Here is a 19,557-nt window from a genome sequence, read left to right as displayed (position 1 = left end):
CCCTTTGATGTGAAGGGCACTGCTTGTCACTGGCCACTCGGGTGTTTTCCTATCTTCCTGGTGGTGGAAATTGAATAAAGGTTCGTGCACTTTGTGTCTCTCACTGTGTCTCACAACTGCACACACACAGCATGGGTGCTGAGGAAAAATAAGCTCTACCGCAGTTAGGCGGTAGTGTGGGGGTTAAAAAGAAAAAAAGAGGAAAAAAAAGGATTGTTCACAAAAAGAAAAACAAAAGAAGAAAAAATAAATAAAACAGGAGTGTCATCGGTTCTGCTCATGCTCAGAGTCAGCTCTGTGCTAGCTGAACCAGTGTCAAGTACTAAGCATGTGTAAACAAAAGATGACTTGGTGACAGGATATTGGTTTTCATGGAACCATTTCAGTGGCGACAAGAGAAAAACACACCTCTGAAAAACTTTGCTTGCAATGGTCGCCTTTGAGTTGTGGTAAGCATTTCTGGTGACATGCCACTATTTGGCAAGCTTGGTTCATTCGATCCTGCTAAATAAAACTAGGCCCACTATATGGAAAGAATGTGTTTTTTTTTCCAGTCACATGACTTTGGGATAGATGAAAAGCAATGAGCAATTCTCCTGACAGCTTGTGGACTTGCAGCTTTTCCAGTTAATAGGACCTTAATGTTTCCTGAAGCACCAGATGCTAAATCTTTTCAAAAGTTGATAGATTTGGTTAAGGAACATTACAACCTCTCTAATTCTGAGATGTTGTCAGTTTTACTCAGCAGTTCAAGAACCATTGGAATCTGTATTGGTGTTTATGACTAGCTTAAACTAATTGGCAGTGGCATGTGACTTTGGTTTAACCCTTAATGAGATGCTGAGAGACCATTTGGTATGTGGGATTAATGATGTAACCTGAAAATATGCCACCTAGCTGAAGCCCAACTGGACTTCAAACAAGTACAACTAGCTTTGTCACGAGAGAATGCAGCAAGTAGAGCTTATGAGTTACAGGGTATTCTGATGGAAGTGGACCCCAGTCAGCCAGGCCAACTGAGCTTGGAGGACACCGCTTGAGTAAAGGTAATTGCAAAACCTCACTCAGGCCATAGACTGAACAGTGGGACTCTAGGTCAGCCCAAAGCAAAAGTCCAAAACAAAACCAAGCTTCAGCCAAATGGTTAACATTGAGGATCCAGGATGGCAAGCCATTATAGTTGCTGCCGGTATTCACATGTGAGACAGCAAAAGAGTCCCACTTGAGTAAGAAAATTCATACGTCAGTATCCAGGAGAATGCACACTGTGAAAGTCAACTAGTTCTGATGAAGAATGCACACCCTGGAAAGTCCACCTACAGCTAGTTTGGAACAGACCTCAGCCAGGCTGAGAACCTAAACTTGGGAACTCCTACAGATTAAGGGTATAACTTCGGTTCTGGTGTCCTATGAGAAGCAGCTGGTTTAATTACCACTGATTATAGTAAAAGGCTTGGGCCAAAATTGATGGAGTGAAATTGATTGAGATACATTCACCGAGATTGGATCAACATTTTTGCGATTAGAAAATGGTTGCCCGAGTGAAATCCTAATGAAATACCCAGAACTGTTCCAGAATGGTCTAGGGGATTATCAAAGGGGCCAAGATCACCTTACACGTTGACCAAGAAACGATTCAGGTTTCTGCAAGATCAGCCCAGTGCCATTTGCCTTACAGGCATAAGCAGAGGCAGAAGTCGGGAGGCTGCAAACCAAAGGAATCATCAAACCAGTCCAGTTTATGGAATGGACAACACCAGTTGTACAATTTGTGACGCATCCGTTTGACTTTGTGGGGATTTCAGATAAATGGTAAAACACTTTTCACAGGTTACCAATCTCTCCAGAGGGGACTTATATGCAAAACTGGCAGCACGGCTGTCCTTCATGAAGCTGGACATAAGCCATGCATACCTTCAACTGCAACTAAATGAGGATTCCCAGAAGCACACTACAATTAATACCCATAAGAATTTGAACCAATAAATGAAACGGTCTTTTGGGGTAGCATCAGCCTGTTCAATTTCGGTTGGACCGGCAGATGGAGGCAATGCGAAATTTACGGGAGAACATTTTACAAGGCTTACGCCAGTTTGCTATTTATCTGGATGACCTGCTCATAACCAGAAAGACCAATAAAGAGCATTTAGAGAACTAGGATACAGTGCGTAAATTTTTCGCCCAGGTAGGTGTAGGCCTCGGGAGGGAAAAATGTGTGTTCCAGGCACCCCAAGTGACCCGTTCTAACCCTAACCCTAACCTGTTTAGACAAGAGTCGACAAGACCAGATTACACCCGTTGCAAGATAAAGTTGGGGCAATCAAAGGTGCTCCCGTTCCCATGTCTGTACTGAAGCTCAGATCTTCCCTTCGGTTGGTAAATTATTATGGAAAATTCATACATAACCTGGCCTCTATCCTGGTACTCTTACATCTGCTTGGAAATGGTCTCGTAGATAAGATATAGCCTTCAGAGAAATAAAGAAGCAGCTATTATCCTCTGAGCTGTTGGCACACTACAATCCCAAGCAAGATGTGGTGCTGACATCCTCACAATTTATCAGGGTAGTGTTGGCTCACCGGTTGCCCAGTGGACAGGAAAGCCCAGTTACTTTGTGCTTTCCGGACTCTGGCTGATGCTGAATGAAAATATACCCAGATAGAGAAGGAAGGTTTGGCAGTCATTTTTGATGTGACAAAGTTCCACGAACACCTTTACGGACGTAAGTTTGTAATAGTAATGGACCACAAACCCCTGCTCGGGCTACTTAAGGAGGGCAGGGTTTTGGCACCCATAGCTTCAGCTCGAATTCAGCGGTGGGCTCTTATTCAGAGTCAATACAATTACAAGATGGAACACATCCGGGAAGCCAAGCAGCCAATGTCTTGAGCCACATCCCACTAGTGGATACACCACCCCCTTAGAGTCCATTCTGGCTTCAAACTTTCCAGTTACCTCTTGACAATATCAGATTGTGGACGCAAAAAGTTCCATCCTGGAAAAACTAAAATAGCTGATAGTGGTAAGGGAAACAAAAGAGTTATCACAACCAGAACTAAAACCTTTCTGGACCCAGCCAGACCAGATCACCACAGAGAACGACACATTATTATGAGGAGCAAGAATGATTGTCCTGAGCAAAGGTCACTGCTAGATACTGGCTCAAATCCACCAGGGTCATCCAGCAGTTTTGAAAATGAAGTTGTTGCCAAAAAGTTCTGTCTTCTGGCCAGCCATGTTCATAGGACAATGAGGACCTAGTGGGAGCACGCCTTATGAGAAGCTACAGGAAAAAGAACTGTCTATGTCCCAGGACTTAGAGGGGAGGGATGTAATGAGGTCAGCCAGGTGGATATCATGGAATATGAGTTCCCACAGTGCCAACAGCGATACAAATTACTGCCCATACCTCCCCCACATCTGCGGAAATGGCCGGGTAAACCCTGATGTTGGTTACATGTTAAACATGCCCGTCCTTTCATGTGCTCTATCTTTTTCGTCATTGTGGATGCCCATTCAAAATGGTTGCATATGCATAGAGTTCATTCGGCAAACACAGGAGTGACAACCTGAATAGCTGTGAGCATCTTTTGCAATACACAAACTCCTGGAGGTGTTGGTCACACAACAGGTCATCATTTAACAGCAGGCAATTTGAGTTCTTCCGAGAGTCAAACAGCATTTGGCGTGTAAGGACAGCTACACACCAACCAATGTCCAATGATTCAGTGGAAAGAGCAATCCAAACTTTGAAGGCAGGCTTAAAGAAGCAGCATACAGCTTCACTGGATACCAAACTGTCCCGATTCCAGTTTAATGCATATTCACTTCTCACACAATTACATGGATAGCTCTAGCAGAGTTGCTAACGAAGTTAAACCTTATCCTCCTAGACCGGGGGAGGGGTTGTTGAAATGGCATCAGGAACACCAATGCTGGACACAAGACTCCTCTAAGTGAGAGAAGCAGTTTATTTCAAGGGACTAAGTTTGCTGTGAAAACCGCAGGAATGGCCCTGCATGGGTCAGAGGTATGGTCAACGCGAGGACAGGTCCCATGACATACAAAGTTTGGGCAGGAGAAGCAATTCTGAACAAGCATGTAGACCATATAAAAGCAGCAATCCTGGAAAAATGGGACAGGAGCAAAACATACTCCACTCCTCTGAACATTCCTGCAAGGCTGCGAGAATTTGTGGGTTCTCCCCTTCCACCTCAGTTCTGAGGACAAGATGGGCATGGTAGATGTTGCAGCATCAACACCATTACTACCCGAGGGTGAATTTTGGCCAAAACAATCTGGGGGCAAGAGGCGGGCAATGGTCCGGTAACGCCATAATTCTACGAAACAGCGTCAGAGGAGTGGGACCTAGTGGGAGCACACCTTATGAGAAGCTACAGGAAAAAGAACTGTCTATGTCCCAGGACTTAGAGGGGAGGGATGTAATGAGGTCAGCCAGGTGGATATCATAGAATATGAGTTCCCTGATTGGGGCTGTTAACCTGGTCCAAACAAAGAGTCCTGGCTGACAGATATAAACAGGAGTGTCAGGGGTTCTGCTCACTCTAGGAACTGGTTCTGTGCCAGCTGGATCAGTGTCATATACTATGCGCATGTAAATAAAGGGTGACTTGGTGATAGAATAGTGACCTTCATGGAGTTATTTCAATAACCACTACATTGGCTATGGTGGTCATGCTTGGCCAGTGGAACCGTTCTCTTGTCTTTGTAATGACTGTGTCTTTTTTATTATTTTAGTACTGTGGACTGAAATGAGAAATTACTGTTCTGAAAATTAGGGATTTAAAAGGGTGATTGCATGTTTTGAAAGTAAAGAATTTGATATCTATCGCAAACAAATGAAGCTGATTGTCTTTGATATCTGGTCCCCAGTACACAAATCAAAGATCCTCTGTAAAGTGATTGTCAGTTAGCTGAACAGCTTGGGGCTGTGACTAAGACAGACAGAAGCTGGGTCAGAACAGAAGAGAAACACGGAGGTCTGCAGCAACCAAGAAATCTCTTCCTTTCTCAGTTGTCTACGGCACGGCGACTTCAAAGCTGGAGAAAATCAGCTTATCTTTCTTTCAGTAGATCCTGCAAGTTGTGACTTCGATTTAGATTAGACAGAAATCTTTTATCAGTGCTTTTTGTAAACCTGGGGAAGCATTCAGAAAAATAAAGGTCCAAGAGAAACCTTCGGATCAGCAGGAACCAATCCAAATGGATCTTGTGAACAGAGACTATGGGACTGTGTTCCCACTTTTCACTCCACCAATGTGATTTTTTTCTCCTTTTGCTGTTTAAATTTATCTGTCTGCATCAACCCTGGGTATGAAAGCCAGGTCATTTGGGGACTTTAAACTTTTGTGATGTCTCTGCAAATAGCAAGGCCTTATTTTAAACACGATACCCAGTAAGTCGTGACATCATCCTCTAACAACATTTGTTACTTCATGGCTTATAAACTTGGGCACCTCTGTTCTCATCTCCTTAGGGTTAACGGCTCGAGTCCATAGGACACAGAAACATAGGAATAGGTGGAGGCCGTTCAGCACATTGAGCATACTCTGCTGTTCAACACAATCGTTATGGCTGTTCAAACAGTTCAATGTCTAGACTATTCCTATAATCCTTTATGCCTTTGGTAATCAAAGACTAAGCTTCCACAGTCCTTTGCGGTAGAGAATTTTTTAATGGTCCACAACCCTCTGAGTAAAAGCATTTCTTGCCAACTCAGACCTAGTGGCATCCATCTTATTTTAAAATTGTAAGCCTGATTCTCGACTCCCCAAGCAAGGTAATGCCTTACCTGCATCCATCCTGACTACCTCTTTAAGAATGTTGTAAGTTTAAATGAGATGTCCTGTCATTCCTGAATAATTCAAGTAATACAGACTCAGTTTTTCCAACTTCTCCTCTTAAGACAGTCCCACTATCCTGGGAATAAATCCACTGAACCTTCATTGCACTCCTTCGATAGCAATAATATCTTTCCTGAAATAAGGAGACCAAAACTGCCCGCTGTTCTCCAGGTGTAGTCTAACCAAGCTCCTACACAACTGAAACAAGACTTCACTAATCCTATACTCAAATCCTTTTGGTGCACCTTCATGTTAGCCTTTAGTGACATATTAGTAGAAAGTGAGGACTACAGATATTGGAGATCAGAGTTGAGAGTGTGGTGCTGGAAAAGCACAGCACGGCAGGCAACATCCGAGGAGCAGGAGAATCAATGTTTCGGGCATCAGCCCTTCATCAGGAATCTGGCTTATGCCCGAAACGTTGATTTTTCTGCTCCTCGCATGCTGCCTGGAGTCAGGACTGTTGAGTCCTGGCAACAGTCTTGTACATTTCTTCTGTACTCTTTCCAGTTTAGTAACATCCTTCCTATAGCAAGATGATCAAAACTGAACATAATACTCCGAGTGCGAGCACATTGACATCCTGTACAACTACAACATTAATTTCCCAACTTTTATACTAAATGCCCTGACTGACGAAGGCCAGTGTACCAAAAGCCTTCTTCACTACCCTGTCTACCTGTGACTCCATTTTCAGACAACTATGCACCTGAACACCAGGGTCCCTCTGTTCCACTATGCTCAAGGCCCTACCATTCATCATGAAACTCCGACCTTGATTTGACTTTCCAAAATGCAAGACCTCACACTTATCTATATTAAACTCTATTTGCCATTCCTTGGCCCACTTCCCCAATTATTCAAGATCCTACTGCAATTTCTGATAACCTTCCTCACGGTCCACAATACTTTAGTGTTTTTTGTGAATCTACTAATCATACCTTGTACATACTCATCCAAATCATTGTTACAGATAACACACAACAATGGACCCAGCACTGACCCCTGAGGCACATCACTAGTCACAGGCCTCCAGTTCGACACGCATCCTTCCAATATTACCCTCAACTTCCTACCTTTAAGCCAATTGTGTATCCAATTTGCCAGCTCCCCCTGTATTCCGTGCAATTTAACCTTCCAGAGCAGCCTACCATGTTAAACCTTATCAAAGGCCGAACTGAAATCCATTTGGAAAATGTCTACCACCCTGCCCTCATCAACCTTCCTGGTCACTTCATTAAAGAACTCTAACAAAATCTGAGAGGCATGATCTCCCCCGCACGAAGCCATGCTGACTTTTTGTAATCAAACCCTATCTTTTGAAATGTATGTATATCTTATCTCTCAGAATCTTCTCAAGTAACTTCTGTATCATAGATGTTAAGCTTGCTGGCCTACAGTTTCTAGGCATTTCTTTGCAGGCCTTCTTGAATAATGGCACAACATTTGTTACCCTCCAGTTTTCCTGGACCTTATCTGTATGCAAAAATATCAGCCAGGGACCCTGCAATGTCTTTTCTAGTGTCCTGCAGGGTTCTTGGATATGTATGGTGAGGACCAGGAGATTTGTCCACTTTCATACATTTTAATACATCCAACACATCCTCTATTGTGATATGGACTGTCCCCAATGGTGCAGCTATTGCATGATTTTCTTATAACACAAGAACGGAACTATCACTTTATATCATAACCCACTGTATGACATTTTGTTCCAGATTGCCTCACAAGTGGAAACATCCTTTCTCGTCTACTCTGTCAATGTCCTTTACCATCTTATATATCGATTAGACCTTCTTTAATTCTTCTAAATTTGAGTGACTAGAGGCCTAAATGGCTCAATAAGATGTCATAAGTCAAGCCTTTTATCCCTGGAATTAATCTAATGAATCTTTTCTGAACAGCTTCCAATGCAATTCCAACCTTCCTCAAAGGGATCAAAACTGAATGCAGTTCAGATGTCCAGATGTTCTCTGCAAATGAAATAATTTTGCCGTCAAATAGAAATACTTCCAATTCTGTCTTATGTCTCCCTTTAATTTCAACAGCAGTGAGGAATGGAAAATGAAGCGCTATTTTTGACACCCCAAGTAATTTAAAGTTGAAAACTTGTATTTTGTTAATTTTTCTTTGCTGTTTCCTTCAGATATTTCTGTTACAACACAGAAAAAAAACATTTCCAGATGAACATTCCTTGTACAGTAGCTGGTTTTCTTACAGCTCTGAAAATTCACACGTTACGCTACACCGTTCCGAACACCATGTTTCAAAGGATGTGTATTTATGAACACTTCAGATGCACATGAAGGCAAATACAGTAGAAGTGAAGATCACATAATTCCAAGAGTCCAGCCATAACCCTAAATATAAGTGCATATTTCCAACTTTGTTTCAATTAATGTAGTCATGTGTACCTAAGTACAGTGAAAAGCTTTCTTTCTGAACAGTACAGGCAGATCATAGTAAGCCTAAGGAGATACAGATCATAGAGTGCTTAGACAGAGTGAGGGCATAAAGATTACACTGCAGAGGAGGTGCGTGAAGCAAGATGAACATTGACAAGATCAATATTATTTGAAGTTAGAGAGTCCATTAATCCATCTAATAACAGCAGGGAAGAAGCTGTTCTTGAATCTGTCAGTGCATGTGTTCAAGCTTCTGTACTTCCTGCCTAATGGAAGGAGTTGTAGGAGAGCATTACCATGGTGGGAGGGATCTTTGATGATATTCGGGTAAAAAATGAGGTCTGCAGATGCTGGAGATCACAGCTGAAAATGTGTTGCTGGTTAAAGCACAGCAGGTTAGGCAGCATCCAAGGAATAGGAAATTTGACATTTCGGGCATAAGCCCTTCTGAAGGGCTTATGCCCGAAACGTCAAATTTCCTATTCCTTGGATGCTGCCTAACCTGCTGTGCTTTAACCAGCAACACATTTTCATCTTTGATGATATTGACAGCTTTCACATGGCAAGGAAAAATTATAAATAGAGTCCATGGCTGGAAGAAACAGTCATACCAGATTGCTTCCTCAGCATGGTCCCATCATTAGGATATTTGACCAGCAGTAGGTAGAGAGGCTGCTCTGTCCATGGAAACAGACAGTCAATTTCATGAGCTAAAGACCAATTACAGGTCATTTTGCAGTGCTGTTTTCATTTTACTGATTATAGAAAGAACCCTTCCCTCCACCCCAGCTACATGGAACTAGCCTCCCAATGTTGGTCCAAGTGGGGAGGATTTACTTGAATAAAGATGACTGGTGTGGAAGGCTATTCTCAATGCCACACCTTTTTTTTTAAACAAAAGAACTACCCCTCCAACACTCAACCTTGTTATTTTCAAAAGTTGTATTTTATTTAGTAGGCCTCTGCTCTCCTGTATTCTTCAATAGCGACCATCTCTCAGCCCTCGGAGATGACAGCCCTCTAAGTGGATGAATAACACCAAAAGCTCACTCAACATTGGATCCTCAAGCAGTTTACTATGAGTTAGCCTATGGTAAAACTGACAAACAAGTCTTGATGTTGGAAAATGATGGCTCAGGACCCGAAAGTTGAAGTTCAAACTTATCTCATTAAATACTGCCCCTACTGTAGCACAGCCAATGTACAGACAGATGCCGAGTACTCTCTATAAAAGGCTAAAGTAACATTATATAAACATGATTCTCAATCCTGTTTGAAACGTAGCCAAGGCCGGATGAAAAATAAACTGCTAGCATGAAGTTCAAGGCCAAAAATATTTTGTTAATAAAGTTTATGATAATAAAATTAGTGAACTGGCCTCCCAATATATCTAAGCCTTGCCATAAGTTTGGTTAATGCTGCTGACATAACTGTTTTGGAATCGTAAAGGTTGCAGTCAATTCATAAAACCTTTCTTTTAAACTTCTCGGGCTTGAAAGGCCCTACTGATGCCAAAATATTTTTTAAAGATGTACTGCCCTGCTTTAATAAAGTTAACAAGGAAAAGTGAGAGTGATTGCCTTAACATCAATGTAACACTTAGTTGAGTGTGGCACCAAGGAGTCCTACTAAAACTGAAATCAATAAAGTTCGGAATCGAAACTCTCCATAAGCCTTTTTCCAACATAACTTTAGAAGTCACGACGTTCGCTGATAATTTTTGTTCATTTTACAATTCATCAGACTTCTGAAGCAAGAGCTGGAAAACATCCAGGCTTGGGCAATGAATGTCAAGAAATGTCTATGTCATATGAGTGCCAAAAGGCGACCATCACCAATAAGAAAGTCGAATCATTGCGGAGACTTTTGAAAACAATTTGAATTCAGAAATTTTGTAACTTGTTTATAAAGTCTGTGGAATCTGCAATTGTAGGTTCTGAAAAGAATTTTGAGAGTTTACATCAAATGTAAAGTGGTCAGTTGTAAGTTTCTTGGGAAAAAAGAAAACTGGTTCATGTGGCCTGATGATCCTTAATTGTGAAGTAGTATTAACAGGAAGGAATTTAATACACAAATATTACAATGTGGCCAGAAATAAAGGAAAGCTGCAAAAAGATGTATAAAAGCATTCAGTAAATTTGGTCATTTTGGTTTACAGTTCTTCCATGGGGGCATAATACATTGTCCATAATTCAACAATATTTTTGAATTTCCAACCATAAAGATCCTGTGGGTCACCATCTACTAAATGCTTTTCCAGTCCAGCCACATAAACATAGTGAGTCCAGAGAAGAGCTGAATGATGGTTATTCTGCCGTAAGTGACTCACATCCTGATTCCACAATACCTACTTGCCACAAATCATGAAATGCTTACCAAGTGCCTGCTCCAACATCATGGAAGAAACGTATCATCATATAAGAGACACAGTCCAATTGGATTGGAACGCTATCCACCACCTTGAATATTGTCTCCCTCCACCACCTGCGCATTGGCAACAGTGGGTGACATTTATCTAGATATACTCCAGTAATACAGTGCTTCAGTAGCACCTCCCAAAACTGCACCTTCTACCATCTAAAATATCAAGGGCAGTAAGTACTTGAATACATCATTCACTTCCAAGTACGTATCCTGAATTGGAAATATTTCCGATTCTAACACCACCACCATCTCAAATGTGGAAGGAAAATGGATGTTGATGTTGTCATTGATTCCCTCACGGCATAGAATGCAAGTTAAAACCTTGGGGTCACTGGAAGAATGGTAGAGTATAGAGGTTTAAAACTGGGATGTAGAGGGCAGAGGTGAAAAGAAAGAATGGGAGCTGTGTTACAATGCTATGGAGCACAATGGAATAATTGATTGTGCTGTGGAGGAAGAATGGGCAGGCGAATAGAATAATGGGTGGTGCACTCCATCCAAACCTTATATCTATGCCCCTTGTTCACTGATCCTTCAACCAAGGTGAAAAGTTCCTTCCTGTCTATCCTGTCTATGCCTCTCTTATATATTTATATATCTCAATATATTTATATATGTTCCCCTAATTCTCCCTGCTCCAAGGAAAACAATCCCAGCATACCTAACCTTTTTTCATTAGTAAAACTCTGCTGCCCAGGCAACATCCTGATAAATCTCCTCTGCCCCCTCTCTAGTGCAATCACATTTCTTCCATAAAGTGGATTCCAGAACTACTCACAATCCTCTAGCTTTTGCTTAGGCAAAGTTTCACACAGTTCCAGTATAACCTCCCTGCTCTTAAACTCTATGCTTCAGTTAATAGTGGTGAAAGTCCATCTTAATAATTGGTTATGTGTTAGAAAAACAATGATTTGTTGGTGTTGTGAACCATCATCTTTCCCCAGATTTCATTTTGATATTGGTATTTGGTATGCAGTTGACAATGGCTGCTTGGAAACTTTCTCACTAGGCAGATATCCAATCAGCCCCTCAGCATAGACATGTTTCTCTGGACTATCTGTCAGCTCAGCACCCTGTTCCTTGAAGAGATTGAGCAATCTTATGTCAGGCATCACCTAAGTATGTTGCACTGGTTGTGTATGTACTTCTTCTGCTTAAAGAACAATGAGGAGGCATTAGCATACACATGAACATTTTGCTTGCATTGATAGATAGATAGAATACCAATCCCAGGAGCTTTGACTGTGTGTGTTATGAGTCAAAAAATGTGGTATAGGGTAAGTTAGGAGTTAAAGTCTTCCAATGGAGTTTAATCTAGATAAATATGAGGTACTATATTTTGGTAGGACAGGACATATACATTTAATGGTAAGGTCCTGGGGAATGCTGCCAAACAAAGAGACTTAGTTTCTTGAAAGTGGAGTCATGGGTTGATAGGACACTGAAGAAGGTGTATATTTGCCTTTGTTGGTCAGTGCATTGAGTATAGGAGTTGGATGTTCATGTTGCGGCTGTACAGGACATTGGTTAGGTCACTTTTGGAATACTACGTTTAATTCTGGTCTCCCTGCTGTAGGAAGGATGTTGTGAAACTTGAAAGGGTTCAGAAAAGATTTATAAGGATGTTGCCAGGGTTGGAGGGTTTGAGTTATAGGAAGAGGTTGAATAGGTCGGGGCTATAATCCCTGGACCATTAGAGGCTGAGTGGTGACATTACAGAGTTTATAATATCATGAGGGACATGGATAGGGTGAATAGTCAAGATCCTTTCCCCATGGTAGGGGAATCCAAAAGGGCATAGGTTTAACGTGAGAGGAGAGAGATTTAAAGGGACCTGAGAGGCAACTTTTTCATGCAGAGGATGGTACGTGTATGGAATGAACTGCCAGAGCAAGGTTTGGAAGTTGGTACAATTACATTTAAAAGGCATTTGAACGGGTTAATGAATAGGCAGGGTTTAGAAAGATATGGGCCAAACGCTGGCAAATAGGACTTGATTAATTTAGGATATCTGGTCAGCATGGATGAGTTGGACCAAAGAGTCTGTTTCCATGCTGTAGACCTCTATGACTGAAAGACAGTTCAGTGTCATCAAAGAGCTAGAGTTGACAGAAATCAATAAAGCGTTGTGTTATATGTACGCACATATAACCAATCTGAAAAACAACCCACCACCACCACTCTCTGTCTTCTACCTTTGAGCTAGTTCTGTATCCAAATGGCTGGTTGGTCTTGAAGGAAGGCACTCAAAAGGTAGGAATCCTTCTTAAATGGAGAGCAGTAAGACATTCATTCGTTTATGCCACTAGATTTAGGCACTCTTAAGATATCCAAGGGTGCTGACCTTCACAGCAATCTCTATCCAGGTTACTGTCAACAGATAGGTTGGCCTCTTGTTGCTACCTCTGTACTTCCTTTCTCTCTTGGACAGCCTTCAATAGAATTGCTTGGGAGACACTGCTGAATCGTAGCACCATTTTTTTTTCAGGTCTCTGCTATCTGTACGACCAGGTGTATGCTCCTCTACCGCAGGGAGTACAGTGCTGTCTGTGCAGTTTACAGCCCAGGAGGTCAAGATGGGGGCAGAAGTAGTGAGCAAAATTTGATTATTTTACCATATCTGAGTATGCAATGAGCGGAGAAAAATGTAATTGCAGAAGAAAACCTTCCCCACCATCAAGCAAAAGTGCCACTCACTTTTAGGTCCACATCTACACTTAGCCTCAAATTGATAAGATTCCATCCTTGTTTTCTGCTTCAGCTTTTTCTTGAATACCAGCTACAAATGAACAATTTCCCAATCTGTTGGGACTGTTTCTGAAGATAGGTAAGTTTAAAAAATTAAAACCAATGCACCTACTCCATCAACAGATCATCCATGATTCCCAGTTAGCAAAAGCACTGAAGACAAGGCTCATAAGCTCACAAAGACCCTTGCAGAGTGATGGTTTTAGTTCTTAAAAGGAATGAGTTTTGCAAATACAATTTTCTCTAATTAGATAAGCACTCCATAATGCCACATGTTGTATAAATAGAATAAATTGAAAATGCTGAGTCAGACCACTCATTGCAGAACTGACATTACTCAGTAATTTACTTCTTAGGTGGGCTCCACACTAAGCTACCCTGTTCATGTGCCTTGTATCACTGCTTCTGCAGTATTTCTACATTTTAAACAAAGAATTCCCGGCAGAATATTACATAGTGAAACAGAGCAATGAAAATTGCATGCTGATGTTTGGCCTGTTTATGCATCCAGATTTAGACTTCCTTTGTCGTTCCTGGTGGTGAAATAAATATTTTATGAGCAAAAATCTTAATTCTTGCCTCTGAACAAAAAAGTCATAGTTTTAAATCCCATTCCAGAAACTTGAGCACGATAAACTTTGATATTTGCATGTAGTACAAAGGAAGTGTTACATTGTGAAAAGTGCTGTCTCTTAGGTTAGATGTTAAACTGAAGAGTCGTCTGCTATCTCTTCTAGATTTCAAAGTCCCATTATTTTGACAAAAAGTATAGGAAGTATCCCTGGTGCTCCTAGCTAATATTTATCCCTCAACTAACACCCCGCTGCTGTTGTGGGTTTGTGCCATGTACAAATTGGCTGCCAAACGTCCCCCATCTAAAACTGTGAAATAGGTCTTAAAGATAACATTTCTTTCTCATAATATCATAAGACAACAGTTTATCTGCATTGGAGATATAGTCATAGTCATACAGCATGGAAACAGACCCTTCGATCCGACTAATCCATGCTAACCATATTCCCAAACTAATCTAGCCCTACATGTCTGCGCATGGCTATCATACCTCCAAACCTTTCCTATTCATGTACTTATTCAAATGTATTTTAAATGGTGAACAATACCTACATCCATCACTTCCTCTGGCAGTTCATTGCACACGCAAACTATTCGCTGTGCAAAAATGTTGCTCCTCATGTTCTTTTTAAAACTTTCTTCTCTTGCCTTAAAAGTATGCCCCCTAGTTTTGAACTCCCCCATCATAGGAAAAATACCTTTGTTATTCACCTTATCTATGCCACTCATGATTTTATAAACCCCTCCATAAGGTCACCTATCAATTTCCTATGCTCCTGAAAAAAATCTAATTAACTCAAACCCTCCATTCCCAGCAACATCCTGGGAAATCTTTTCTGAGCCCTCTCCAATTCAGTAATATTCTTCCCATAGCAGAGTGATCAGAACTGCACACAGCATTCCAGAAGAGACACCACCAACATCCTATACAACCTCAATATGATGTCCCAACCTCTATATTCAAAGGTCTGAGCAATGAAGGCAAATATGCTAAACACCTTCTTAACCACCCTATCTAACCGTGACGCAAATTTCAAACAAAAGGATTGAACACGTGGCACTACATAGATGAAATTTTACTGTCAAGTGGGCATTCAAAGATGTGGCAGAATGGAGTTAGAAGGACATTAGAAATTGAAATTCCAGGACGACTGCAACAAGTACCAACAGCTTAAGGGGAAAAAAAATACCAGTTTCTCTGCAGCTGCGAGGTCAATTCAAGGATTAGGAAGCCTGATCTAGGGTCTTATCAGTGGTGAGAGACAGACAGAGAGCTCCAGACTCTGGGAATTGTAGCATCCAATTTGGTGAGCAAGCCCCAAAAAATTGGAAGTTGACATTGGCAATAATGTGAAACAGGCAGTAATGCTTCAACCACCAGTTATATTGACATCAACTGAATGAAATATGAAGCGGGACAAATAATATGATTTGGCCCATTTTGCGACGGTCCTTCAGATAAATTGGTATTATGCACAACCTTGTGATGGACAGTGTGTAAACCAATTGAATGCAAACTAGTATTGGCCTCTCAAAGTGGCAGGCCCTACCCTGATCATCTTTCTGATCATCAATATCTTCCCTTAGATCTAGCCACGCTTCTCAACCACCTCCATCAATATCATCAACCCTATCAACATCATCAACTATTTCTTGTCTTTACATTCTACCCTTAAAATACTTAATTGTTTCAAAAATGAATGGATGAACAAATTAAAAATGTGGATACTTAATTTTCTCTCCCAAGAGCATTTGTTAAAGGGAAAAATTATTTTAACATCAATACATTCCCTTAAAAAATACTGAAACATGAACTCCCAATTACATGTGTTGCCTGTTAATATATTTTTTTAAATATCAGCCTTTCTAAAATAATGCCATTAGGAATTCAGTCTGCCTCAGTCTTGATTGAAGCAAGCAAATGAATTCCTGATTGTCACAGGATGAAGAGATGCACTGAAATAAACCCATTAGAATACAGAGTGAAAGGAGAGAGAAACAAACTGATGCTTCACGACTATGAATCTTTACCAGACCAATATCACAGCTGTTGTCACACATTATATAAGCTGAAATGTTTTTTGTCAAACTTCATAAAATTGGACTTTTATTTCTCTCATCCTTCATATCAAGAAAGGATTTGTATTTATCACCTATGGCACCCTAAAACACTGATATTCTTTATAATAAAAGAGAGAAATAGGAGAAATTATCAAGACAAAGATTGAAAGGAGGCTTTTAACACTGGATGAGGGGGAGAGTGAGGTTGGAAGATTTAGGAAAATGAGTCCAGAATATGGCTGCAGGCTTGGCAGTGAAATGTGGCAGGATGTGCAATGGTCAAATTTCAGAAGTGTGAGGTCAGCATTGGCACACAGCATTGCTGGAAGTGACAAAGAAGTAAAGGCAAGGTCCATGGGAGAATCTGTCAACATGGTCAAAACGTTAGAGCTGAATGAATTGAGAAACAGGGAACAATGGGGCTGCGAAGGACAAACAGCAGCAGGGAAAATAGGATTGGATACGGGCAGTGTTAATTCAGATTTTAGCTACTAGAGTCAGAGAGAAATACAGCATGCAAATAGACCCTTTGGTCCAACTCATCCATGTCGATCAGATATCTTAACATAATATTTACTAGCACTTGGTCCATATTCCTCTAAACCCTTCCTATTCATTTACCCATCCAGATACCTTCTAAATGTTGTAATTTTACTACCTACATCACTTCCTCTAGCAGCTCATTCTATACATGCACCACCCTTTGCGTGAAAAAGTTGCCCCTTAGGTCCCTTTTAAATTTTTCCCCTCTCACCCTAAACCTAGTTGTACTTCAAGAGGTAATTCAAGAGCTTGGACATGGTGCTTCAAATGTTTTGAGACGTCCTTAATCCCAGCATCAGGAAAGCAACATACTCTCTGAGATGGAGAAAAAGATACCTTCCTTTATGGATAAATTTTATTTTCAATCAACTATTCAAATGTGTTATGACATAGTTCCATGGTTTCACATTCTGCAGTGGGACTTCAATCAGAACCTTAGCGAGTTTTGAGAAGATTTGAGTTAGTCTCCATCTACCACCTCCTGAGAAAAGGAACAGAAAGTGACTTCACCACAGGAAATAACATCACCACTGGAAATGACATCACCAACCCAAAGAAACCCAAACGTATAAATAGAAAGCAGAAATTTTCAGCATTGCTTTGCATGAGGTCCACTGAAGATGTTACCTAGTAAGGTAATGAAATGTCTGGAAATGAACCTTTCAGCTCAGCAAGCAAACCTGCATTCCATCTGAACCTTCTGGCCTATAGGTAGGGATATTACCACAGCATTTTTGGATGGAGTTTATAATTTTCATATTCAGAAGTGACCTTGCACATAATTGGACAGTACTTTTCCATCAGTCAAATCATCTGTGCTACCTTTCGACTATTAACCACTACCAGTAAATCACCAATGTTTTCTGATTAATTTACATGCAAAACCCATTAAAGACAGTGTAGTCATCAGAGGTGAGAGAGAGGTTCGGAGAGGGCTAAAACAAACAGAGATTGAAGGGGAGATAAAGTACTCAACCCACTGAGGTGCCCACTTCTCATCTAAAGACACAAGAGTATTGGTGGCCACTGTACGGATGAAATTTATTAACTACTCAGTCCTACAACTCTACAAAACAATTCCCCCAGAAATTCTCTTGCACACAACTGAAAAGCTTTATTTCTCCATCCACAAATCACCTATGGCATTTTATTTCACTTTTCAACCACCAGCAATAAATCACACATATTTCCAATGAATAATTAACGTGCAAAGACCATTGAAGGCAATGGAAAACATAGAAGGTGAGGGAGAGATAGGAAAATGGGAAGGGAGCTGAATCAAATGGAGTTGGAAGGGGAGATAAAGCACTTTACCTGCTGTGGTACCCATGTTTCTCTAAAGGCATTGAGAGTATTGGTGGACACTGCATGGATGGAGTTTATTAACAACTCAGTCTTCCAGCTCTTCCACAAAGTAGTTCCTCCCCATTTTCCTATATTTTTCTTCAGCAGTAGTGCTGATATTCCCCAGCATCCATGTTTGTGTGTGTCGGTGCAAGACACAGTGAAAACACCAAGTGAAAATAACTTTATTAATATTCTACTACCAGGAATGACACCCATGTGGTCAAGGAACCAGTGACAAGCAAAGCCCAATGCTTACATGAAAAAAAGTGAAGGGGAGGTTTGGAACTAAATCAAAATAGAATTGGAGGGGGAAATAAAGCATTCCACTCCTGTGGTGCCCATATCTCCCTAAAGAGGTCAATGGCATTGGTAGATACCACGTGCTCCTTCTCCATGGATACCTGGGCTTGGAAGAAGGGCAGGCAGTCACTCGTAACAACCCTCTTAACAGCCTCCTGCCTGTACCTGTTAATGACCAGCCTGGCCAGGCCCAGGAGCAGATTCACTAGGAGATCCTCTGACCTGCCTGCTCCCCTCTGCATCAAGTGGCCAAAGACCAGAGATTTGGGAAAGAAGTCCAACCAGAAGCAGAGGAGAAGGTTCTTCAGATTCACTAAAGAGGGAGTGCAAATGCCTACATCTAACCTATACATGGTCCACAAACTTCACAGTGCCACAAAACAAACAGTTGGGCTGGGAGTCTGTGAACCACCGCAACCTGCAGTTACAAGGGATTATTGTGTGCAACACCTTCCACCCCAGATCTCCAAGGGAAAAGGGGAGGACCCTCCCTAAAGAGAACCATCCACTGGGAATCTCCACCACCTGATGGTAAATGGGCACTCCAAGGCATGTTTGAGTAGTGGATGTCCTATTTTATGTCAACCTAGTCAATTAATTAATCAATTAACCCTATTCATCTGAGGTCACTAATGAGAGGGAAACTGGCAGTATGCCTCTGAAGGATCATAGGATTTAAGGATTAGCACAAGCTGAGAACCTCAAAGCAAAATGCACCATAGAAATGAGTTAGATTTTGAGATTTGATCCTTGTTGAGTGAAAAATTACTGCCATGTCAGATTAAGAAAAATTAAATAGCATTTACAACATTGCAACATGGCATTAAGTCCAACATGCCAATGTCAGTTATTATACTCCAGAGGGCAAAATATGTACTTGGATGAGCAATTTCAGTGTGGGAGAGGAAGTCTACCCAATGTTTTAGTCATCACCAGTATGTTGTTTGTGTTACTTCGCAAAAAGTAGATATTAGCACGAGTCATGTGGATATTTCTGTATTTATTCGACAATGTTAATGTTGCCCTTCATCGCTTTGCTAATGGTTGAGAGTAGACTGAGGAGGCAATAATAATTGGCTAGGTTCGATTTTTCCAGTTTTTCATGGACATACCTGGGCAAATTTCCATATGGTTGCTTAGATGCTAGTGTTGTAGCTCTAATGGAACAGCTTGGGTAAGGGCATGGAAAATTCTGAAGCACAAGTTTTCATTAACATTGCCAGAATGTTGTCAGGACCAATAGACTTTGCAATGTCCAGTGCCTTCAGCCATCTGTTGATATCATGCAAGGT

This window comes from Hemiscyllium ocellatum, chromosome 21 (assembly GCF_020745735.1).
Source record: "Hemiscyllium ocellatum isolate sHemOce1 chromosome 21, sHemOce1.pat.X.cur, whole genome shotgun sequence".
Classification (NCBI taxonomy): Eukaryota; Metazoa; Chordata; class Chondrichthyes; order Orectolobiformes; family Hemiscylliidae; genus Hemiscyllium; species Hemiscyllium ocellatum.
The sequence above is the reverse complement of the archived record's forward strand: the minus strand, read 5'-3'. Positions refer to the sequence as shown.